Below are 27,141 nucleotides of genomic sequence, written 5' to 3' on the forward strand. Positions count from 1 at the left end.
TGTAAAAAAGGAAATAGACGACTTACAACAGATTTATTTTGAAGATTAAGAATTATTTAACTACAATAACATCTCATAACTTATTGCTTTTCACTTTCCTAAATCTTCCCCACGAAGTACTCCCCTTCAAATTTTTGAATGGAGTTAAGATCCCAAACACAATCTATATGTGTCATTGCTACAAGATTAGGGAGATATTGAGTAATGTTAGTGTAGTTTTTTATTTTTCCTATTTTGCTAGGTTTTTCCTACACTTTTAATAATCTCGCTTAGGTTAATAAAGCATGTCTTATTAGATGAATGGTTGTGAGGTGTCACCTTCCTACATGTGAGCATCCATAGCTATCTTGGGAAGATACTTTGCTATCTTTAGTCTAATAGATGGTTGCTCCTCATTGGTTGGTGTTGCCACCTCCTCCCTCTTCCTAGCCTATATAAGCATGCTACCTGGCTTGTATTTGCATCCTCTTAATGCTATTTTGCTTCCAGCATTTGCATTACTCTCTTAGAGACTAACTCTATGATGCTATTTTGATTTTGTATCATTTGCATTCATAGTTTAGATATTTATTCTTTGCACTAGTTTTCTGGGTTATTAATCTTATCAGATTCTAACATGGTATCAGAGCTTTTCTATGTGCAAGAGTAGATTTTAGTTTCCTTATTTGAGAGATTCAGGAGGTGGCTAATAAACTTGATTGTAGTTTTTTGAAAAATGAAGTATGCTCTTCTCTTACATCTTTGGATGATCCTGAGAATCAAAAAAGTTTTGAGAAAAACAATTTTTCTTTGGGGTTTCAATCTCAAATCTGACGACCAACTTGCATATTTGAAGTTTTCAATCAGTTTTGCAGGTTCCAGCATGCCATTGGTGGACTTAGAAAGCTGATCCAACATTTGCATGTCATATTGTGGTTGTTGGGGTCATTTTTTGATTTTTGGAGCCATTTTTTACTGTTAAAGGTGTCTGATTTACACTACAACAACATTTTCTGTACATCAACAAGAAAAGTGCTTGTTGAGTTTTGTTCGCAAACCCAAAAAACCATCTGGGTATCTTTTAGATTTTGCATGCAAGCTGTATATTTTGCAAAATCGAGCATGAAAGGATACATCCATACCCCTCTCCATTGGTAGTCGCAGATTTGAACACAATTTTCAAATGTTTCGTTCTTGCTCATACGGACTCTGATTTTGATGATTCTTGTTATGAACTTGGCTATTTTTTTGTGCTCTATCCACTAGTGGAGTTGTTTTTTGATTTTCATGCATGAATTCTTCAGAAATTGTAGATTCTCAGTTGTGACTGTGTACAGTTCTCATTTTGAAAACTTTGAAGGATCACAATTTTCTCATACGACCTTGTATCGAGGCGATTCTTTTTTTGAAAGTGCATGATTTTTTGAGTAGATCGCACTGGTGCTATTTTTTTCCTTGATTATGGTGCCCAAGTTTCATTTTTAGCATATGCTCTTCATGAGGGTATCTAATGCATTGAAATCAAGACCACTAAGTATTTCTTTCTAGTGGCAGTTGTAAACACACTAAAATAAAGTGCCAAATCATATTTCTTTGGGGGAGGGTTCTTTGATTGAGTAAAGAGGGGGGGGCCATTGTTGTGGCTAGGTTCTCTTCTTTCTAGCATTTCTTCTCTGGATTTCTTCATCATGGATCAAACAAATATGCCCATCCTAACTCCATACAATTACTTTGATTGGTAATCATGCATGACAATTCACTTAAGGAAAGATGGATTAAATAGGATAACTATGGGACTTGAAACTGAACCTGCTAAAGATGAAGATAAGCCTAAGTGGTTTAAAAAATGTGATGAGGCATTTGGAACATTGTGTTTGTCTGTTTCTCCTGACTTGCTATTTCACATTGAGTCTTTGGATACACCAAATGAAGTATGGACAAAGCTAGAAACACTATTTGGCACACAAGATTCAATGAGGGGTCATATGTTGGAAAATGAATTAATTAGTTTGAGTTCACGCAATTTCAACACAATCCAAGATTTCTTCACCAAATTGAAATCACTAAGGCTGCAGTTAAAACAATATGGAATTGAAAAGAAAGATGAACAACTGATTCTTAGTATTCTCTCTAAGCTAAGTTCAGAATATTCTGTGTTTGTCTCTACCTTCTATGCTACTAAGGGTGCACTTGGTACTCAATTCACCATGCCATCCTTAGATGATTTTGCTGTCAATCTCACTCGAGAACAGGACAAGCTAATCCAGATGGGCATTCTTAAGTCCTCTAAGTCACATGCCTTGGCTGCCAACCAAGGCACAAAAGAACAACAAGGACAAAGTAGTAACAACAATAGTAAGGACAAGAAACAAAAGAATAGCGAGGAGAAGAAGGATCAGATGCTAGTTTCTTCAAAAGAAACTATTGATACACCATCTTCCAAGGGTGATAAGCCTAAGAAAGAAAATATCAAATGTGCCTATTGTAAAAGACCTGGTCATGATGAACATAAATGTTTGCAGAAACAACTTGATCACTTAACATACATTCTTGAGAATAATAATATCAGTGTTCCTAAGTCTATCAAAGAAATTTCTAAGTAAGGGTCTAAAAAAGAAAAAGAAAATAGCAAGGGGAAAGGAAAGGGCAAGGCTCTTTTTGTAGTTGCTTCCTCACCATCCACTTGGGTTCTTGATTCGGGTGCTTCACACCACATGGCTTCATCTAAGGAAGAAGTTGCATCCCTTGAGCCGTGTACTATGCCTTCTATTTTGATGGGTGATAAAACTCTTGTTGAGGTGTGTGGGAGAGGGTCTATTGATTTGGGGGATGGTACATTCCATGATGTTCCTTGTGTACCCTCATTGTCAACTAATCTCCTATCAGTATACCAAATCACTCACACAGGTTTAGGAAAGCAGGTTGAGTTCACTCCTGATTTAGTGGAGATACATGAGTTGCACAATGATTCCATAGTTGCAGTTGGGAGAGTAGATCATCAGTCATGACTCTATATGTTTTCTCACTTTGTTCCTGATCCTCCTTTGACTGTTTCACTCACTCACTCTAATGATGTGAGCAGATTATGGCATGAGCGGTTTGGTCATCTTAACTTCCACTATTTGCATCAGCTTAACCAGTAGATCTTCTGATGGGTCAGATTCACTTGAGCAGTCTTCTACCTCCACTTTTGATGCAGAGAGTGATTCAGAGGACTCACCTCCTTCCTCTCCTAGTCATCATTCACAGGTTGATGATTCTCTTCTAGATTCTCCATCTTTTTGTCCAGTTTGGGCTAGATAGACCTTGCAGTTTGCAGGTGATTGGGTTGGGGATCCATCAGACACCAAGTAGACTCAATCACAATTCCAGGATGCTCTACATATCTTCATTGCTACTGCCTCAAATCCACAGTTCTTTCATGAGGCTTCTGGTATTTCTGAGTGGGATACAGCTATGCAGGAAGAGTATAGTTCCTTGATGAGGAATCACACTTGGGATCTTGTCCCTTTTTCTAAGGGAAGAAAAATTGTTCGATGTAAGTGGATCTACCGGACAAAATTTGCAAGCTTTGCTGGGGGTATGGGATGCTTCATCTTTTGGGGGGACCGCTTCCTCTCACTTGGAGTCCTAATTTTCTTTGGGAAGTCTCTTTTCTCTCTCTTTGGGGAAATTTTATGTACATGGGTACCTGATCAGGCTTGACTTGCTGGGACCCATTTCTACATCCACCTAAGCTTCGCTTATGGGGGGGTGTTAGTGTAGTTTTTTATTTTTCCTATTTTGCTAGATTTTTCCTATACTTTTAATAATCTCACTTAGGTTAATAAAGCATGTCTTATTTAGGTGAATGGTTGTGAACTGTCACCTTCCTACATGTGAGCATCCATAGCTATTTTGGGAAGATACTTTGCTATCTTTAGTCCGATAGATGGTTGCTCCTCATTGGTTGGTGTTGCCAGCTCCTCCCTCTTCCTAGCCTATATAAGCATGCTAGCTGGCTTGTATTTACATCTCTTGTTTTTGCATCCTCTTAATGCTATTTTGCTTCCAGCAGTTGCATTACTCTCTTGGAGACTAACTCTATGATGCTATTTTGTTTTTGTATCATTTGCATTCATAGTTTAGATATTTATTCTTTGCACTAGTTTTTTGGGTTATTAATCTTATTAGATTCTAACAAGTAACGTACACCATCATCTGGTATACCATATATCTTCCAATATTTTATATCTTCTTTATGTATTTCTTTAGGTAACAAGCACTTATAAGGGATTCAAGACACAAAAACATATAAATATGAGACTTAACAATATATTACTTGTTTGATATATTGAACAAATATGACTTCTTACCTCATTTATTTTCTAAGATCATACAACACTTGTTTGATATTATTGTTGAAGTTGTCTGGGAGTGATAGAGGTAGCACATATTGTAACAATTGTCAATTGATCATTTCATTCTTTCTACATAATACAATGAAAATTGAATGCAATTTCACAAATATATTGTAAATACAAAAGATCGTGACTTACATTGATGAAGGTATGCCAATCATGCATTTTTAGTCCTGGCCCAAATTCACTTTTCTTTGATATGAGATTGTTTATATTCATAGAAAATCCCGTAGAAAAACAATTTTTTTCATATGACTTCTTTTATGGCATTACATTTTTGCTCTGTTAATAACCGAGAAAGGGCACTTGTATTAATCTAGTATCCATTGCTATTTGATTCAATGCTATTTTTTATTATATGATTGGAATCATGAATGCCACTACAAATTTTGGCAAATTTTTCTTTGTCACACCTTCCATCGAATATTTTCTGTAATGTCTCTATTACATTATTTCCAATATGCATAGTATCAAACAAAGACACAATCTATAGCTTCTCGTAGTAGGGCATCCTAATAAATTCTTTGAGATAACATTTTATCCCTTTGGAAGGTTGGCAGTGATGTCTTGATGACCTTCACGATCATCAATTAGATAATTAGCCAAAAAAAAATCAAAATATATAATTTCAAAATATAAACCATTAGGTGGAGCGATACTACCTCAAATTCTGTTATATTCCAACTACCATAAGTGAGGTGCCATTGTTTGTGGCTTTGATGTAGTCTATTCTTTCCCATCGAGATGATGTTTCTCGACACTTTGATACTTATGATTTTTGTAGAGGAAGTGTCTGTACTCATCACACACCTACTTTCTTAAACTTTTGGAGTGATGAGATTTTATCTTTGGGCCACACATTAGAGATGAAAATTTTCTCTTTGTTGAAAGACCTACAAGATAATGATAAAATTGGATTAAATATGTTAATTTTTTGAATTAGTATTATTGTGTACAACTAGATTTCAACATAACATACCATAGAAATGTGTCAAGCTTGGGGCTTCATGAATTGTCTACATAAGGATTACATGGAATTATGTAGACGTTACATGGAATTGAAATTGTTTTCTTCCAATTGGTCTAGAGATATCGTACATAGTTCAACCATTCCATAACACCAACAACTCGTCAATAAGAGGCACAATATATACATTCATATCTTTCACTTGGTACTTACCTAGTTGAATGAACAACATTAGATTATTATTTTAGTCATTTCACTCTAAGACTTATAATTACATTTAGATAATAATAAAATAATAAAATACTTGGAACAATCATTTTCAAGATAAAGTGCTCCCTCTTTATTGACGTTTATGGAGAAAGGTTACTATTGATAACAAAAATAGGCCACACTGAGTAAAACTTTCTCATCTCTCCAAATGGATTGACACCATCAGTTGCTAGAGAAAGCCTGAGATTTCAAGGTTCTTCTTTAAAGTATGACCATTTTTGCTTTGTGTCCACAAATTTTTAATCATCCAGAAGCATTCAAATAATGTCATGTCAACTTCTATTGTGTGCATGGTAATCTATAAATTATGCCAAGCTACTGCACTTGAATAATCATTTAAGATGTGGAATAATGGGGATGTAATGAAGAACCTTGAGAGGTACCTTTTTTGTCACTTGATCATCTTGATATCTTCTCGTATTGCATTCAGGGCATTTTGTTTTATTTTCATGTTCTTTATGATAAATAACATGATCTTTAGAACAAACATCTATTGAATGATACTCTATTCCAATATGTTTTATAGTGGCACACAATTCTTAGTACGAGTGAGAGAAAACATTTGATGGTGGTAACAAAAATTTACCTATCAATCTACAACAAAAAATATAAGTTGTTAGTATAAACAATCTTAATGTTACATGTTTTACCTTTTATAGACTATAATGATGTATATGAAAAACCTTAGCATACATGACATTGTTATGTTGGATAAACCATTCATAACCTTCAAATTCACCAACAATAATACAACAGAGATAAGAGTTGATTGGGATCCTTCATAAAGGGTCATTTTTTCATTCTCAAGTAGAAGTATATCATGGACAACCTCAATGTCATCCTCATCACAATTATTATCATTAACAGGAACAATAGTAGCACTAGTACCAAATGTGTCATGGATCAATGCATTTGTACCATCGTCTTTAAATGTGTTTTCTAGCACATGATCATCATCTTCCATGGGATCATGATCTTCTCCTTCAATAATCACACCTCCATGTTCCTCTAAGATTTGGTGGTCCATATCACATACTATCCTGGGGAGTTCAACCTATATAAAAATGATGATAATCAAGCCCCTCTTCAACGTGATAATCAAACCCCTACTCCGTGGTTCATATGTATATTAATTGCAAAAAGAATATAGCAAACAACTTACCAATGGATGATAATCAAACCCCCCTTCAATTTGAGCATTCTCCCTACAATGTCTCTTAGTTGTTTTTATTTTGATTCTTCTTGTTTTTATGCTATTACAACTCTTGCAAGGACAATAACATTTGTCATCACCTTCTCTTTGAAAGTTAGACAAAAATCTAGTGGTTGTCACCCTATTTTGATCTAATTCCCTTGTATTATTTGACATGAACCTTCTTCATGGGAATAACTTATTCTTGTACCCTTATTGATTTGGTTGTACTTGCTAGATGTATCATTGATAACCATTTCAACATACACATTGACATTAGAGAGAAAGCCTTGAAAAAAAAATTGGACATGGTGTTCTTAATGTTTATATCTGCAGATATAGTTTTGAAAGAAAAAAATTGGTGTACTTAATTATATTTGCAAAAGAATTGGACATATTGGGCATAATGTTTATATCTTCACATATGGTGTTGAAAGAAAAAAATGGTGTAATTAATGTGTATGTCTGCAAAAATAGTGGACATGTTGTACTTAATATTTATATCTACACATATGGTTTTGAAAGAAAAATTTGGTGTAATTAATGTGTATATCTGCAAAAATATTGGACATGTTGTACTTAATGTTTATATCTTCACATATGGTTTTGAATATGTTAGAATTATTGAAAAAGGTATTTCTTCATTGAACTAGATTAAATGTGCCCATGGGCTGCAGGGCCCTTGACATATAAATACAGTTTGACCATACAGTATTGTTTGAGTACTTTTTATTGTAAATATATGTTGTTTTTGTGAATCCCAATAAGTAAGTTGGAAAACTTGATAAAAATATGAAATATATTTTGCAAACACTATATGCATTATCTATAATAAACATATGATAACTACAAAAACTATCATTTTTCATTTTTCTTCTTCTTAAGCACTCTTTTTTCCTTATCACAAAGTGTGATCAAACACACATCATTATCCATTGTATCACTCTTCATTCTTCACATTTCTCACCCAATGATTCCATCTCATCCCTATAAATATGCCATTTATATCTCCATTTACCCCATCAACACAACTCCTATTTCATATTGATTAGTTATTTGGACTATATTTCTCCCATTATTATCCCCTAACACATATGACCATTTTAGAAAATAAACTATTCGATTCATTATTGTATTCTTGAGGAAGGTCTTATTCAATTTTATTGCTATATGAACCATGTGTGGAGATTTTCAATGTGCAGATCATTCATAGAATCATTAGGGATTTTTGTGTTGGACGTTCTTTGTATAATTTCAAATGTCAAAAGTATATTCTTCTTAAGGGTTCAATATATGCTCTAGAGGATCATGGTCTTTGAATATTCAATTAGTGTATGACTGATTGATTGTTGTAAGACATACCTAGACACATAATAAGGCATATATTTTGATTTTTCATAAATCAAATGAAATTGAAATTGCTTGCTCGTTTGATTTCACACAACAACTACCAAAATTGGAAAGTGACTCTCTTTCATTATCATTTGTAGGTTTTTAGTTTGGGTATGCACCTCTTAAGGAAAAACATTTTAACCATGTCATTTGCACCATGGGATACTCATGAAGCACAAGTATAATTTACTTTGGAATGTGGTGTTTTGAAAATGATTGGTATCATGGATTCTAAGAGGATGCCATATACAAGAAGATCATTTGATATGGATCACTATTCTCATTTTCATATTCCATGGAGAATCTATGGTAATAACCTAAATCCAACTTGTTTCTTTAGTATAGCTTTAGTAATGGATGAATTTTTTTTTCTTTCTAAGCTATCTAGGTGAAGTCATGTAAATAGTAATGTTACATGGTTTGATCATGCATATTGGGAGACAAATAACTATCAATAATATAATTTTCTTTTATAAATCCATGCTTTTTCCCACAAGATGGCATTTACTTACTAGAAGTGGGTAGGGTGTTGAGGCCTAGTGGCTATTGGATTTTATCTAGTCCACCTATAAATTAGGAAATATATCATAAGGGTTGGGCAATAACTTTGAAGGACTTAAAAGAAGAGAAAAATGAAAATGAAGTTCTTGTAAACTATCTATGTTGAGAGAAGGATATTCAAAAGTGTGGCCTCATGATATGGAAAATCGCCAAAAACCATATTTATTGTGTTAAAGAAGACATGTACACAAAGCTCCCCAAATATGTAAATATGATAACCCTCATGTTGTTTAGTGCATAGTTTTACCCATTTTCATTTGAGAAATAGAAGTATCATAGAATAAAACATAAAAATTAGGTATCAATACATTACCTGCATCTTTTAGTATAAATTAGGAATATATGAAAATCTATTAGATCATCTTTGCATCTTAATTAGCTTTGTCTAGTATGTTTTCACTATTTTAGCATTAAAATTGACAATTTGAATTATAGCTAAATGAAGGTATAAAAAGATGGAAACTTGCATAAAAATAGTTCTAGAGGTGAATAATATCCATGATGTTATAGAGTGAGCCTTAGGAAAATGGCCAAAATATCTAACAATTGTCCCTCTGAGGATAAACAGTGGCAATCTCTCTAGAAGCATAGCTAAAAAGTTCAATGAAGATAACAAACTATGGAATGATAGAGTTTCACACTACAAAATATTTAATGGCCCTATGGGACAAGGAGGATACAAAAACATCACACTGGGAAAATCATAATCAAATTAGCATACAACCAGATCACAACATCTAGAAAATGGAGGAAAAGGGACCTTAGTCTATGTGTTTCCCTACAGTGATTGATCACAAAGAATAAAAATAATAGAGGTAAGAAATATCATTGTCAAAAATGGTAAAGAAACAATTAAAAGTATAAACATTGTTGAAGTGTAAAGGAAGAGCAATTTATATCTTTCAAGCTAATAGAGTTGCATTGAGGTATGATACATATGCATGCAGAGGTGTAAAAAAGTTCTCTTATTGAGATCATGCCAGTTTCTCTTATAACCATAGTAGGGAGCGTGGAAGAGAATCATGGATCAATGGTGGATGTTTGATAAGCATATGCTGCATGTATGAAAATGATCTAATAATATTTAAATTTGAGGCATCATTTTCATTTTGAATATGCTTTTGAATGAATGGGATTGGCTATGGTGTTCCAATTCTTAGACTTGGTTGTGATGTTCCAATTCTTGGACTTGGCTATAGTGTTCCAATAGTTGAACATTGAGTGTAATATATTATATACATTTAAAGAGTGACTTCTATTCATGTCCTATGGTAACATTTTATAAAGAACTCTTAAGTATGACCTAGATTTAGGATTGGTGGTACTGCATTGAATACAATTGTAATATCTTTTTAAATTATGGCCAACACACTCTTTTATATGGCCAAAATATGTATGATTAGATGCATATATAAATAAAGAAAACCTTTTGTATCTAAAATATAGTATAGTATAGTATGAGAATTTATGGAGTGATATGAGACAACTATTGATCATCTTACAGTCATCCCAAAAGATGAGGTGATTCAAATTGCCCAATATTCTTATTTATCAAAGTCATTGCTCAATCCACTCATTTGATCACACAAAAAATGTGTGAATTTTTCAATTAATCTCCATCATCTACATTGTTTCCCAAGATGTGTGCATTAGACAATCACCATTCTTCTTCTTTGAGGCATCATTGAATTGAAAGTTAGGAAAAACACATGATGATTATATCCAAAATAAAAGACCTTTGTTTGTTGAGAGTGTTTTTGTCCACAAATCACTCTTTCAAATGTGAAATAGATAGAAACTAGCACTTGCATCCAAAGGCAATGCAAGGGGTAGGCCAATAGGAAAAAAATTTGCAAGTTTATACAAGATGGTTGTATCTTTTTTCTTTTATTTTTTTTCCTAACATCATGGAAGCTTGGTTTACTATAGACATTTGAGGCCTTGAAAGGATCAAAATCATGTAGGACAATGGTTCTCTTTCTTAGAAACCATAGTCACAAATGAATACATATGAAGGGTGAATGTTGATTAAGTCAATTATTCAAATGTTAGTGGAAAAAGAGATCCATTTCCCTTCTATGCAATAGTTGGTTGTCTTCTTTTAGGTTGCCACTTATTTGGTGGTTGCCTCCTCAACTAGCCTTAGTCTATGCAAGATAAAAACCATCTGTTTGAGGTGAGATTTATTTTCTAGTTGTAGATTCAAAAGGAGTTCCAAGAATATTAAAAGAAGGATTCCTTTTACGAGGATTCATTCAACATTCTACACAAAAATTCCTAACTAGATACCCCATTTTGAGAACTTATGGTTGAATGCCCAAATATAACATAATATGAAACCTTAGAATGTATCTTTATTGGTGAAAAGATGTAACCTTAGCTTTAAGAAACTCTATTTTCACTAAGTACCCATCTGCTAATCTCATATGCTTCTCAATGTTAGTCTCTTGTTATTATTATTATTATTATTGCATTCTATAAGCATAAATGTACTAACACTAGGGATGTTGCTAAGAATAATATGGGTAGAGACAACTAAACCAAGATAAATATGATATGGCTAGAGACAATTGAAGTAAGACTAATAAAAAAAAAATAGTGTTGTGCTTCATTCATTTCATATATATATATATATATATATATATATATATATATATATATATATATATATATATATATATATATATATATATATATATATATATATATATATATATATATATATATATATATATATATATATAGGTTTGTAGATGGGATTTTAATATCATATATTAGAAGAACTAGTTCCTAATAATATGAGTTTTAACAATTCACACATCTAAAATCTCCTATACAATTAATAATGCAATTATTCTAAAATGCTATATTGATAATATTATAGTCTTGACAATAATATAAATTTGTTTGTTAACAACTTTATAGATAACCTAAATACCTATGTAAATACTAATATCCAATATAACATTATTGTAGTCAAAACAATTGAAGATCAAAGAGGAAGGGGAGGAGGAGGACAGGGACAAGGAAGATGAGACTTCTATGGAAACATGTTTTTCTTGGAGGAGGATTAGGGTCTTGAGGGTCCCCAATGTTAAGAGAGAAAAAACCAAAGAGAGTGCAATACACTAGTTGTCCATATATATGAAGATGTCAAGTTTTCAAATTCAATGGATAAAAAGAGAGGATGGGCTTTTGTTAATAAAAGAGCCTTGTTGAACAATGAGAAGCAATTGGCCTTCAAAAATAATTTATATTTTTCACTATATGTAAGTGTAATGGTAAAGTATGCAATGTTATTAGAGATGATGGTAGAACTAGTAAGCTTGTTTTAGAAGCTATGGTTAGTAAAATGGAGTTAGAGACAAGAAGGCATCTAAAGCCATATTGAATTGCCTGGTTGCAAGACCACAAGGCTTTGGTCAACGAACAATGTCTAGAAAAGTTTAAAATTAGTAAGTATCATGGTGAGGTTCTGTGTGATATTATGCCTATACATGTATCATGTATTGTTAACTAGAAGACCATAATTATTTAATTGTCTTCGAATTTATGATGAGTGTATGAATAATTACTTATAATGACCCCTAACAAGGTCTTACCTATTTTTTTAAAAAATTCCCCATTTAGTATTTCAAACGTGCTTAGGTCCATGGTAATTTATAATTTTTCAGGCTAAGTGAATGCCAATTATCATATGTCAACAACAATATATGTAAAATTGAATTCTTTAATCCTCTTCTTATGACCAACCCTAAGGTAAATTGTAGAATTATTGTTTCTCGAGCATAGAAGCAATCAACTTTAGTCTCCATCATATTGAATTACTCCTTCCCTCATGCAAACTCTTTTTCCACTTGGTTCTATTAGATAGTGGTTAAATAATTGACTTCGTATGTATTATCATCTTTACATCATAAATATATGCTAGTGGTAATGCTTCTAAATAAGCATCCAAGATTTTAATTCATTAAAATATTAGCATGTTTAAGTTTCAATTCCTTCTCTTCTAAACTCAACCCTAGGGAAAGTGTGGACTTACTTTTCGAAGGGGGCTTGATACTAGTACACTCTTTGGATTTACTTTGTCACTCACTATACAACATCTATTATCAACTCCTAAGACTATAACAAGAGAATAATGAATATGATATACATATGCCAATACATCTTATATATATAAATGTACACTTCTTAGTATATACATAAGTCACCTTCATATTTATATGGGAATTACTACTGTTTCAAAAAATCATAACACTTCATAATCAAAATCCTTTTGAAAAGTTACAACCATTCATAATTATAACCCTTTCAAAGAGTCTCATCCTTTCATCATTGTTGCCTTCAGGAAAATTCACTTATTTTCTTCACATTCCTTTCCTTCTCTATTAATCCTTCTTTAACTCTTCCATTTTTCTCCTCTTCTTCTTCCCTTTTAAAAATGAACTCTACTATCTGTTTTATCTTATTTTCCAAGAGTCACATCTCTGAACCTTTCTTTTAAATTTAGTTAATTTATATTATATATTTTTTTACTTTTGTTTGTTTATCATCACTTATTGATAAATCACATTTAGAAAGGACAATAATTTATTTAAATTTCTAAAATGATATAAGAAAAATTTTCAACGAACTTTATTTGTAAAATTATCTATCTAGTGTTGTTTGGCCTCGCCCCTTCCTCCCATCGTTGTGTCTCCTATCCTTATATGGAGAATAAAGATTGGCATGTTCTCTTCATCATGCATTCCAACTACTCCCCAATTTGGCAATCCTTAGTTCTATGTTATTGCCAAAATATGGAAGAAAACTCCTCTTGAAGAATACCAAAAGTGTCATTCATAGATTGACTATGGATCATAGGAAGAAAATCCCTCTATCATTGTCTAGATGGGAGCAATGAGATCATGGCTAAAAAATTAGGAAGAATTGTGTGGGCCTTATTATCCCTCTTAACTGAGCTATTCCACAAAAAGTAGCAGGTGTTTTGGTCATTCACATTTCATCTTCAATCCCTTCATTTTCTATAGGAGCGAATAAACTCCCTCTGGGTAGGTCATTAAATGACACCAGTAAAATTGTGAATCCATGTAATTTGAACCCCACACAAAAGCCTATTATCCCCAATAGGGAAATGGTGAATGATGTTCCAAATATATTTTTTTATGCTTAGGCTTCATCAAGTTCGTACAAACTACTAACACACTAGAATGAGAGAGATCATTCAAAAATGGTGGATTGGTGGGTCACAACTTCCTTTGGATAGGTAAGCATCTCCTATATTTATTTAAATTTTTATTGCATCAAATATTACTGAGAAAAATTAAAGAATTTTCTGATAGAAAAAGGAAAGATATATTTTGAGGGTTCTCCCTTCCTCTTCTTCGAATTGGATCCTAATTTAAATCCCCATTTGTATTTTTTACAAAGGAAGGTTGTTTGGCTTAATTTAGGAACTCTCTTGTTGCTCCTTCTTAAGAAGGACATCCTTCAACACTTAGGGGATTCCTTTGGCTCTTTCTTAGGGTTTGAAAACCCTAGCTCCCATCAAGAGGAGTGTAAACCCGCTTTGAATTATCAAGGATGACATTTTTTAATGACAACATTTTCAACATTTTTCTGAAACCCTATAATGGCACCATTGATTATAGTAGGGTTTCTCTTTTGAAGGAATTTATCTCTTTGCAATATATTCTAGTAAATTTAATTCATTCACCTCCTATCCCCTACCTCATTTCCCCATGATCAACTTTGGCAAAAGAAGGGGGTTCTTTTTGCACCTATTCACACATCTTAGCCTATATATCTCCACATCGGTCCTAATCTTAGTCTTCCCACCCATCCCATACTCTATATTTACACTTTTTCATTATTCCTAACGATAACCTAGAGAAATAAACATCCTCTCGTCCCCTTCTTATTGGTCTTAACAATAGTGAAATAGCATTGCCTTCTAACACCTTACATCAAAATCTTCCATATGGGTTTTCCCTTTTGGACATGGAGCAATTAGTTCTCCCTCCATCGAATGACCCCCCTTAGGCTCCAGTAATCCTCACAATTAAAATTTTTCATATTGCCACCAAAGAGGAAGCTAGAGACATCATTAATTTGATTGCAGAATAGACTGATGGAACTTAATGATTCAATAGGGGAATTCACATATACCCATAAGGAGGTTCAACAAAAACTTCTGAAGAGACGAGAACTTGAATCTTAAATGGTTGTTGTGCAAACTAAGATCAATGTAGTCTTTTAGGAGTAGATTAATACTAGAAAAATATTGGTGGAATTGGAATTAGTCTATGTTGTGACCCACATAAACCATACATATAATCTTCTACATATTTTAATGTGCTCTCTTTCATTAAGACCTAACTCCAACCTCTATCATCTAGATGTGGAGTTTCCCTTAGCTTCAAATATGGGTATGGAGCAGATGGATTTGAGTTCACCATGCCATCATCCATGCCTAGGCTTGGATGCCAATATACAAGGGAAGAAATATCCTAATTGTGGTAAAATTGCTAAGAAAAGAGGTAGGAAATCCAAATAAGCTCTTAGGAAACTAGATGGCAAGGCTAGTAACCAAGGAAAACTCACTACACCTTTTCATAATGGAAAGGGGAAGGGCCTTCTACCCTCTTAATAAAGATTACATATTGAAACATTAGGGTATGTAGTACCTCTTGTAATAAATTCTTATTAAAGCATTACCTCAAAACCCTAGCTTTAGACATAATCCTCATGTAAGAAACAAAAGTGAACTAAGAAGAACTAGCTAGACTTTATAGGAAAATGGGCATATGGAAGGTTTGAGGTCATCCAATTATTTCTACTTTTGGGGGCCTTGAATGTATGTGGTACCTGAAAATGGTTTATTTTACCCCTATTGAAAGTCATCTAATCTGGTTAAGTGGCTGGGTGAACAACTTCTTCCCCTCTCTTTCCTTTACACTTATCAACATCTACGGTCCTATATCCTCCTCTGGGAAAATTAAGGTATGGGGGGAAATATCCAAATTTATTTTGGTATACCAAAACAATAATTTCATTTTAGGAAGGGATTTCAATGCCATCTCTAATCTTACACAAAAAGATTAGTGGGATTAGGAATTTGAATCAAACATCTTGAGATTTCAACCAATGCATGTTGTCATAACCTTCTAAATATACACACCATTAATGGGTGTATAGTTGGAATAAAAGAGGTTTAGATCAGATCTCATGGCTGAAATATTGGATAGATTTTTTATGGAGATCTAGCCTTCTTCAATCATTGTCGTTCTACATAGATTAGTGCTCTATCAGGCTCAAATCACTTCTCCATTAGGTTTGACATCTCTAAAGAAACCAAACCCAGTAGAATCTCTTCAAGTATGAGAATATATGGTTTCAAAATAAAAAATTCATATTGTAATATCCCTTGCCCAAACTGACTAATTTTAGCTCAATGAATATTGTCAAACACTTGTATGCTACCTTTTAATGCTAAAAAAATTGAAAATGATATTACAATGACTCTTACAATGAAGTAATATGCAAGTGCAATTATTTTGGTACTTTCAGTGCATATACATGGAAACTAGATATGGAATGCATACCTACAACCAACTGACATTTTGACAAACAATTGACATACAACTATTATGTTGATCATATATGCTATTAGATGGACATTTCATCAAACAAATGGTATGCAACATGTATGTCATTTATTGAGTTTATTCTCATGTACAATGTTTCTATGAGTTTGCCAAGACAAATAGTCTTACGGTATTGACTATAGTAATGCCAACATCTGATTCTAAATTATCACAACAAAATTATATGCCTAAAAATTACAATGCTAACTACTAATAGTTGCAAGAGGAACCTGATAATAGTGATGCCCAAGGATGGAGATGAGTCAAGCATAAGTACTATAGTGCGACATCGTTCTTATGTACTATAGTAGCCAACAATAATTGTATTCTCCAATTTAAGCACAAGAAAAATTCCTAAATTGAAGCTCTCCTAAATACCAAATTCAATGGATATTTCACCACCTCAAATGGTTGCAACACTGAAGAGTTGGCATTCTCCAATGACTGACTAAACTTTGAAAACTTAGTTTGTTCTCCCATGTTTATAATAAATACAATTCACAATAATTGGATGATTAATAATGAATCTCTCACGTCTATTTATTCTTTTCCTTTACCCTTCTAGAAGGAAATGAAATATTATTTAATTGCATTCTCTAGAAGCTTCCTTTTTTCCAATACAATAATTAGTTGTATTTCTAGAAAATCTACTCTTTAGAAGCTTCTCCCTTGCAATACAATAATTAATTGTGCTTCTAGAAAATTAAATTAATTAAATATAAAGTCACCTTTTAATTTTAATTTGTTTAATGACTTTATAAGAAATTAATTTAATCAATTTCTCCTTATTTCTCCACTTAGCCTTTGGAGAATGTAAAGGCTAAGAGCTCCACTAAATTGCTAAAAGGATGGGGATATTACACTTATCCCTCCTAAAAAAATGGTGGAATGAGGTATTATTTTAGGGTTCTAAGATGGTTTTTTTGTGTGTCTAAATTGAACTACCAAAGACTGAAAATCAAGGAGTGGAACAAACTCTCTTTCAAAAACATTTTTGAAGAAATCAATAAAGTAGACCTAGATATCATGGAACTGAATGAAGAAGTCTTGATTAAAGGCATGGACAATGATCTTTATCTTTAGGAAAAAGAAATTCTAAACAAGAAAGGTTATCTCCTCACAAAAGAAGGTTTCTGGAAGAAGAAATCCAGAGAAATGTGGCTCTCAGAGGGAGACATGAAAACCAAGTTCTTCCATAAGAACTCCAAGATGAGATACTCTTTAAATATAATCACCAAAATTAGAAATTAGCAAGGTATTGTGGTGGATGAACCTGAAGCTATTTCTTTGGAGGCCATCAATTCTCTAATCTAACAACATAATCTGCTTTGCTGAACAACATTCCACATCTGGTAACTAATGAGCACAATGCATTTCTAAACAAGAAATTCACCAAAGAACAAAATCAAAATGGCTATTTTTCATATTCATCCTGACAAGGCCATGAGTCTCGATGGCAACTAGGCTGGCTTTCTCCAAAAGTATTTGCCTTTCCTAGGTGATGAGATTTGGAAATCCTTTGAGAGTAGCAAAAACTTGGACAATCTCCTAAGAGAAATCAACCACACCTTTCTCACTCTCATCCCCAAAAAATATTGAAGCATTAAACTTTGGATATTTAGAGCTATATATTTGTATAACACTAATGGAAATACAATAGGAAAGTAAACTTTGAGAGGGGAGGTTGGTTGATCAACACTTGAAGCTTTTCAACCTCTAAGTCTATTCACCACACATCCATCTCACAATCTATGCATATAAACTAAAATACCAAATTAAGAATATACATTGATAGCATGAAAGTAAAATATTCAATGCATATATGACACAAGATATTTGGTTACCCAGAAACCCTCCAAGGAGAAAGTAGAAATGGGGTGGGGATGACACCCACAAATCTTCACTACTATAGTAATAAAGTGTATCTAATGAAGGTTATAATATTTGACTATGAAACATGATCTACCCTATTAAAGCTTTGCCCTATTAAAGGCTTACAAGATTGTTAGATCTTATACTATTAAAGGATTTAAACACCCTATTTAAAGTGTGCCTAGTAAAAGGACTTTAACTTACAATGAAGTAAGCACCTTGTTAGAGGATTTACAAGCTATTAAGACTACTTTATTAAGAGATTTAACTGATTCACCTATTAGAATGTCTCAGCAATGATCCTTCAAATCACCTCTATATTGATGTGTACTTGATCCTTTCTAATGAAATGTATTTCTAATATCCTCTAATTCTTTTCCTCTATTCTCCTTTTACTAATTCTACAATGTAACTCAATTCATAACACCTTAATCACCATGAATGCTCTATTTTCCATGCAAAAATCACTTCAATTCTCTTTCGCATTCACATAAATTTTAAGGTTTGTCTTCCTTAAGAAGACTTAGGTGATTTAGGGTTAGTTATGAAGCAACAGTATGATTCACCCATATTGCTACTTAAACCTTACCTTTTCTACTTGGATGCATGTCATGTATAGGGATTCAAAATTGTATAGTTGGAAGTCCCTAGTGCTCGACACTAATTGTAAATTCAATTCTATCACTCGACATTTGAATGACTCAACATGCATTTCTTGCTCGACACTTGAATCACTCGACACACATTATCTGCTTGGCATCTAAGTGACTTGGCACTTGAGTGGCTTGACACTCACTGTTTACTTGATTTGCATTGTCTTATATGTTATGCTCAGCATATGATACTTGTTTGGTATGAAATAAGTAGATGAATTAAGTTTGTAGACACTCACTAGTCAAAACCAATCTAAGATCAACAAACACAATTTACAATTTTCTAACTGAAGCCTTGATCAACAAGTTAAAACCCATACTCCCTCTCATATTTCATAAGAGAAAATAGTTTCCATCCCCACTCGATCTATAATGGATGGGATTATCATGATTTAGGAACTTGTTCACTCGATTCAATCTGATAGAATCCCTTGCATGTTAGTCAAGCTAGACATTCAAAAAGTATATGACATGGTGGATTAGATATTTCTATGCAAACATATAGAGGCATTTGGTTTCTCTAGGCAATGGCTTCATCTCATTTTTAGTTGTATCTCCTCTCCCAAAATTTCCATCATCATTAATAAGACTCCTAAAAGATTTTTTTATGTATCTAGAGCCCTTAGGAATGGGACACCATCTCTCCATTCTTTATTTTAGTTATAGAAGAGGCCTTTGGTAGACTTGTCAATTCCTCTCATGACTAGGGCATATTATATGGCATCAAAGTCACTGCTAGAATACTAAATATAACTCACCAATAGTTTCCAAATGATACCATTATTCTTGATCATTGTTCTATAAATGAAGCAACCTTGCTTAAGAACATTCCTGAAAGTTATATGAAAGCCTTAGGCCAAATCATTAATAATGATAAATCAAAAGAGGGGAGTTCCCATGGAAATATCTTGGAATTCCATTGGAAAAGGATACTAATTCAAATAGTGTCTAGTCTCATATTATCTCTAACATGGAATAAAAGATGGACAATTGGAAAACAAGATGGCTATCTAATGTAGGTCATCTAAACATGAGAAAATTTGTCCTTTTGGCCCTACCCTCCCATCAAATGTCCTACCTCCCTTTAGCCTCCAAAGATAGCTTTGAGTTGGAGAAGAAGACTAGAACAATTTTTGGTGAGGAGTACCCCAACAAAAGAACTTGGCCCTTATCAAGTGGGACAATATTTGCAAACCTTTCTTGTGTAGGGGTTTTGGGATTAAGAAGCTTTTATGGAAAAACAAATCTTCTGGTGCTAAATTGGTTTAGAGATTATTTAATGAGTTTGACAAAATGGACACATATAATTTATCATAAATTCCTCTCCCCTCAAGGCCTACTTAGTATCTTCAGGACCAAATCTCCACCCAAATGATCTAGAGTCTAGAATTTTATGATAGAAAACAAGCATATCATCAACCAATACCTAACTTGGTGTATTGGGAATGGTCACTTGACCTTGTTCTAGGAGGATTTCTGGGGAAGTTACCATCCCCTGAAGTCAATTATCCTCATCAACATTCTCTATACCATGTCAATAGCATGGGGACCCCATCTCAATGATTACATTACTATATCTAACAATGAGAAGGTCATTGATTGGAACTAGAAATCATGGAAAAATGCCCCCATCTTCCTAGAAGTAAAAGCTCTGATGGATACAATACTTAAGGAAAGATAGATCTTTCCTAAAGCCTTAGAGGATTCATTGATTTGGACCATAGCCAAATCTAGTAAATATAGTGTCAAATATAGGTGCAAAGCTATAACTTCCTAAATGCAGTGGTCATCTACAAAGCTCCCCTTAGATCTATGCTGGGATAAATCCCATCTACATAAGGCTAGGATGTTCCTATGGGTTACGATCCAAAACAAAATTCTCACAACATATTGGTTTAGGAAAATTAGTTTTGAAGGTCCGTCCTAGTGTATCCAATGTAAAAACCATGAGGAATCAGTAGATCATTTGTTGCTTCAATTCCCTAGTGCTCAAAAATCCTAGGCATGGATCTGCAACAAGCTGCATTTGCAATCATCCTTACTCAATAACCAATCTAGTCATCTCAAAGCCTAGCCCACACAGTCCAAAAAAGATACTTATGACGCTTTATGGAGATCTTCCCCATCAATATTAATATGGAAACTATGGAGGGAACTCATACTAAAATGAGTATCTCCTCTTTGTGTAACAAGATTAAAGCTAGTATTGTAGAAAATATTAACAATAGACTTTACTTGATTAATGATTTTGAAGTTAATTTCTCGGACTAGGTTTCTCTCATAAAGAAAGAACTATTTGGACTAATTACCTCTTTTTGTGTGGGGAAAGGTGGATCCATCACCAAGTTAAATTGATAAAACTATATCTGGAACCCTCCCCCTTCGTCATGGTTTAAAATTAACTGTGATTGAGCATCAAGGTGTAATGATGAGACTATTGGGATTGACTTTATCATCCATGTCTAGAATTGTAAATTTTGTGGCCATGGTGCTTAACCTATCAATCCCTGCATTAACAATTTTGCTGAGTTGGAGGCTCTTGTGGAAGGTTTTTGAAGGAATGTAGATTCTTAAGCATCAAAAAATTGACTATAGAGGGTGACTCCTAGATCATTTTAAATGCCCTCCAAAAAAAATCAACCCCTAATTGGACCCTCAATTCTAGATTGGCAAGAGCACTAACACTTATAGACCTCTCAATACATACAAAACTGTCCATATACAGAGAGAGGGAATTTTTCAAGAAGACTCCCTAGATAATCAAGGGATCTATGAAACCCTTATCCTTGAATATCTACATAAATTTAGCCTCTAACTCCTAAACATTTTTCTAAACCCTTCTTAATTATAACTCCTTTGCATAGTTCTTTTACACACTCCTTTATAATTATCACTCATAATCATTAAATGAAGGTGTCTTCTTCACTTTTGGGAATGATGATTTAATCTCTCTTTCCGTGTGGTATGAAGATTTGTGCAATCCTTTTCTTTGATAGTTTTATGATAATTTTTTGATTAATTTGATGTCTCGACATACTTCTCTTTCTTGAGTTGATTTGGACAACTCACAGGCATTGTGGGTTTTTTTCTTTATAAAACCCTTCTCAGACCTCAATACACTCATATCAGAATATGAATACTAACATAAGAATAAATATGAGCAAGTACCTACTATAATTTTGGAGAAGGATTTTTGAAAGGAGATTAAGGCTAATGTTATATGACTACTCTACTTATAACTTGATAGTGAGAGTGGAGAGGAAAATAGTGGGAAATGACTTCTCCCTACTGGAAGAATGACCCAAATCTAGTGCAAAGATAGTCACAATGTTCATCTCCATCATTATCTATGTTGTTGGGGATAAGAGGGCTATACTTGAATTATGAAACAACCTCTTAAGGCCCATCTGGTGGTGAGCTGGGTCTAATCTTGAATAACATTGACGTGAACCTCTACATTCAAAATCACAGTGATTTTGGGGTGGTGAATAGGATAGTAGAAGTCAAACATATGCTTATCATCGAATGGGGCATAATTTAACTTAAGCATTGTCTCCATTCATTTGAATTGGTGGTTTCCTTTGGATGTTATGAATATCTGCAACCCTGCATAATGACATGGATTTGTAAAGTTCCTTCTTGCAAGCCATGTTGAGTATAGAAAATTTAAGGTTGTTTGTTCCTTTGATCAAGAGTTATGGGGACTAGCTACTAGTTTCTTGCTTCTTTAGTTACTTACTCCCTTTAAAACTACACCATTCAGTTACTGTTGTTGTCATTAATTTTTTTTAGATACCTATATTTGGTCTTAGTAATACTATCTTTTATCTTGATATTTTTCTAAATTGATATCATATGCTTTACTTCTTTTCCAAGTGTGTTCTTTTGATTATATTCTAGTTATTTTAGTTGGGTTTGGCTTTTCATGGTTTTTAGAACCTCAACATTACAATTGGTTTGCTAGCTCTCCATTAATATTGATTTCATTATATGGGAAATGTTTTTTATGATTTCTTTTATTTGACATTGATGCTCATTATTGACGACCTTGTAGTAGTGGGGCTTTGGAAGGTTTAAGCAATAATGGAGAAGATGGGTCTTTCTTTCTATGTTTTGTTTATCTCTATTCAGGTGGTAGACACCCAACTGCCTCAATTTTATTGTTTAAAAATGGGTAGAGAATGGTTATCTTCACACTATGCGATGGGCACTTATAATTCAATGATTGAGTTAAAGTTCTCATTATTGTGTGGTTTATGGGTATGCATTCTTTAGAAGGTTTGATATTTTATTTCAACCACAATTATTTTGGCCACTAATACTTTTTTGGGTAGGCCATGTATCTTTCACAGTTTATGTCACTCTCACAATTTATGTTAGATTGGTAGCTTGAGTTGGACTTGATTAGCTCTTAAAATATTTTGTCCAACCTGACATGCAACCTATATATCATTAGTCTCATCTAGATATTTGGGATAACTTAGTATTGTATTTGGATTTATATTGTTACTACCAGTTGATATAATTTCAGCTTGACATGGTTTGGTTGAGCTTGAATGGTTTCATCTTAAAATATGCACTCAAGAGATCACTTCCAGACACAATCTACCAACCGTTCAAGGTAGTGGAGAAACCTGTTAGAGCCCAATTTTCATTTTCTAGAACCCTCATTCTTAAGGGCTTTCTCCCCATATATTCCCTTGCTCCATTGTTATATGGTATATGGTGATTATAATTGATCGAGATGGAGCTCTTTTTGTTTTCCCAGTGTCTCCATTATGATCAACAATAAATGTTGATACAATAAAGTTTCTTCACTTAAGGACTATTTGTATTTACATTCATCTTTTTGATGAATAATTCCTATGACCCCATTTTAATCAACCACTTCCCTCTCCCCTTTTCTATTAGCTATAGTTGTGTTGCTCTCTTCTTGGGAAGTGATTATGATTTTCATAAGAATTTAACCTCTATGTTGAAAATGGTTCATGGTTTATATTTTCTTTCCTCTTTGATTAAGGCATCATGCAATTTTGATTATATTATATGTTGGGTGGAAATGCCATCCTGTAAGCTTTTGGTATATTCACTATGGCTCTCGACTCTCTTTGGCTCTTGGTTGATATTAAATTTAGTTTGCAAGAAAAAAGGCAATCAAGTGCCTTTCAAGAATGAATTCCTTTACTTTTTATTCTAGTGTTGGAGCAAGCACCCCTCTGGCTTGGTGCTCAATTTTGGATACTAGGATGGTGAATTTGGCTCTCTAGCACAAGAGTTGCATGTAACCTTAATTGGAGCTTCTCTTCATTTTGTGTCTCCTTGTTACAAATTGGTCTCTTGTCAAGTGTTTGGGGAAGGTATGCAGGCTTTCCATTATTAGTTTAAATATGTAGGCTTACATGTCTTCCACCCAATTTGGCAAGCAAGCTTCTTCCCCATTTATGAAGATGTTTTTTTAAAGACTCAAGAATGACCTCGAAATACCCATCCTGATATCCTTTCTTGATTGTATCATCTTGATGCACCATTTTGGTCTCACAAGTAAATTCCATTTATGTAGTTTTATTATTTTATAGATTGATTTAGTTCACCAATATCTTTAAGGGAGGGAGAACTATTTAACCTCTTGTAATAAACCCTAACAAGGTATTAGCTTATTTTCCTAAAATTATCCTTTTATGATTTGAAATGTATATAGGTTCATGGTAATTTGTATTGTTTCAAGATCACTACATGTCAATTCTCATATGTTAATATATCTAAAAATAATACATACTTAAACTTCAATTCCTTAAACCTCTTCTTATCACTAAAGCTAAGGTGGATGGTAAAATTAATGTTGCTCAAGTAGGAAAGAAATCAATGTGAGGCTCCCTCATGGTTCTAATCCATATTGGGACACTTTTCCCCCAAAGTGATTGAATTTCTCCTTCCCCTATTTCAAACTCCCTACCTATTTAGTTGTATTAGTCAACCATTAAAGTATTGACTTAGTATATATTATCGTGCCTTTATATCACAGATATATGCTAGAGGTAATGCTTTTGAATTAATTGCCAAGTTTTTAAGATAAAATTGAAGACATCCCAAATAGTCAAGTGGATTGCAACACAATGAATAAGCAATACATTGGATATCTAGTGAAACATAGAGGAATGCATGTTTAAGACATCTTAGTTGTCTAAGACTAAGGTTATCCTACTTGATTTTCCTCTCTCTTGAAATATGATAGGGTTACTTATCAAATAACCCCAAGCTTCTAATGTAAGAACATTCATGTTGCAAGAGCAATCTTGAGTCACCCAAAAATATTGGTCTTTGTCAATAAGGACTAAAATAGTATGGTTACTATTTTTAGTTATTTGGCATTTATGTACATATGCACACAAAACTTATGTTGACCTTTAGAATGGTGAAGAAATCACTTTAATATCACTTACCATTTTTAAAATCTTAATGTTTCCATTTTTCAAAACCCTTTTGAAAGTGTTCAAAGTCAAATTGAAACACAAGCTTCATATGGCCCCAAAAATTGTTTAAAAAGAAAAACTTTCCTTGACAACCACATTATGTTGACCACCTACTCTTTTAAGAGCTTTCCAATGATATAGATTTTGAAAATCCAAAACCTACAATATTTCTAAAATATCTTCTTGGATTGGAAAATTAATAGTTTTATTTTTTAGTGCTTGAATGCATGTTACACTTTCTAGAGTATTCTAGTGTGTTTAAACATTATGAATAAAAAATGCAAAGTGGAGGATTTCAAAATAAAGCTCTAATAGTGTAGATTGTGGCTTTGGCCTTGTAGTTTATTATAATGAGAAAGTTCATGTGGTTTTAGCATGTTAATTTTTTTATCATTGTATAATAGAAAACAAGTATTTTCTATTTTTTGCACTTTGTGTTGTCATTGTGTTTTAGGTTTGTAAGGAGTGGTACTCTTTATTATTGCTCATTGTCACTTATATTGTGAGAAACCATAGTGACACCATAAGAAATGAAATTTATAGTTAAAATTTTCCATGTATATCTAATGTGAGAAAGATTGAAACTTATAGTTTAAATTTATTGTGTCTACATAATCCAAGACAAGAATTTTCCTTTCTTTTTTTATTTTTTAAATTGAGGAAGCATATAAATTTCTTATATTAAAGTTAAAATCCTTGCTCTTTCAACCTTAATATTAACATTAAAAAAAAATCAAAAAATTATTTCTAAGTTTTAGATTAAGGTAAAAACAGGTTTTGAAGGGGCCCCGAAACCCTTTACATCAAAAAGAAAGATATACCATGAAGCTCTACCAGGTTTTAAGCAGACCTGAAACCAGCAAAACAATTAAACCAGGTCAAGCAAGGACCTAAAACCAAACAAAGTGATCAGAAAGAGAAACCAGTGAGGACACTGGAACCTGGAAAAATAGACTAGAAAGTGAGGAAACCTGAGAAGCCTCCCAGACCAAGAAAATCACCAAGGATTACTGATCAAATATGTTCTTCTAGTTACAAATTCCTCAGACTTTTGTTATCTAACAAAATCCTAACAATATCCAGATTATGAATATTGTTCAACCCCCTAATATACCAAGTAATGATTTTCATATCTATTTTTTAGGGGTAAAATCTAGAATAGTAGCCTGTCTGCCATCAACAATACTCTGCATACTTTCTAACTCTCTAGTTTTCTTAGTGGATCTTCTTCCAGATTTTTCTTGACGACCAACATCCGGTTTCACCTTGAACTGCTGTTCTACTCTTTTTCTAGATTTATCCAGAGTAGAAGCAAGAGAATTTATCTTGGTATTTCTAAGTTAAATTCATTAGATTTCTGCAATCTATTATAAGTACAAATCAGAAAAGATTGTGTGCATATTTTTATCATCAACATTTCAGATCATGCATAGTGATCCATCATCACATCATTAGGATGAGGAGTGCTAGAGGATAAATAATGTTAAAAATACACTAGTTAATTTTTTTATTTTCATTTTATTTTTTTCTCAGTTCAAATCTCTTAAGCCACCAAAAGTTATATCATAATGCAAATGAATGTTCTCTAAAATAATAATTAGAATTCAAAAACACCTAACAATAAAAACATTGTTTAAACATTAAATACTCAAACAAGTGTTGCAACTATGAACAATGAAAATAAGAGTTGCACTTCTTATTCACACCATATGAGATAGAGAAAATACAAGGGGGTA

This window comes from Cupressus sempervirens, chromosome 5 (genome assembly GCF_028749045.1).
Source record: "Cupressus sempervirens isolate cs-2001-9-10 chromosome 5, ASM2874904v1, whole genome shotgun sequence".
Classification (NCBI taxonomy): Eukaryota; Viridiplantae; Streptophyta; class Pinopsida; order Cupressales; family Cupressaceae; genus Cupressus; species Cupressus sempervirens.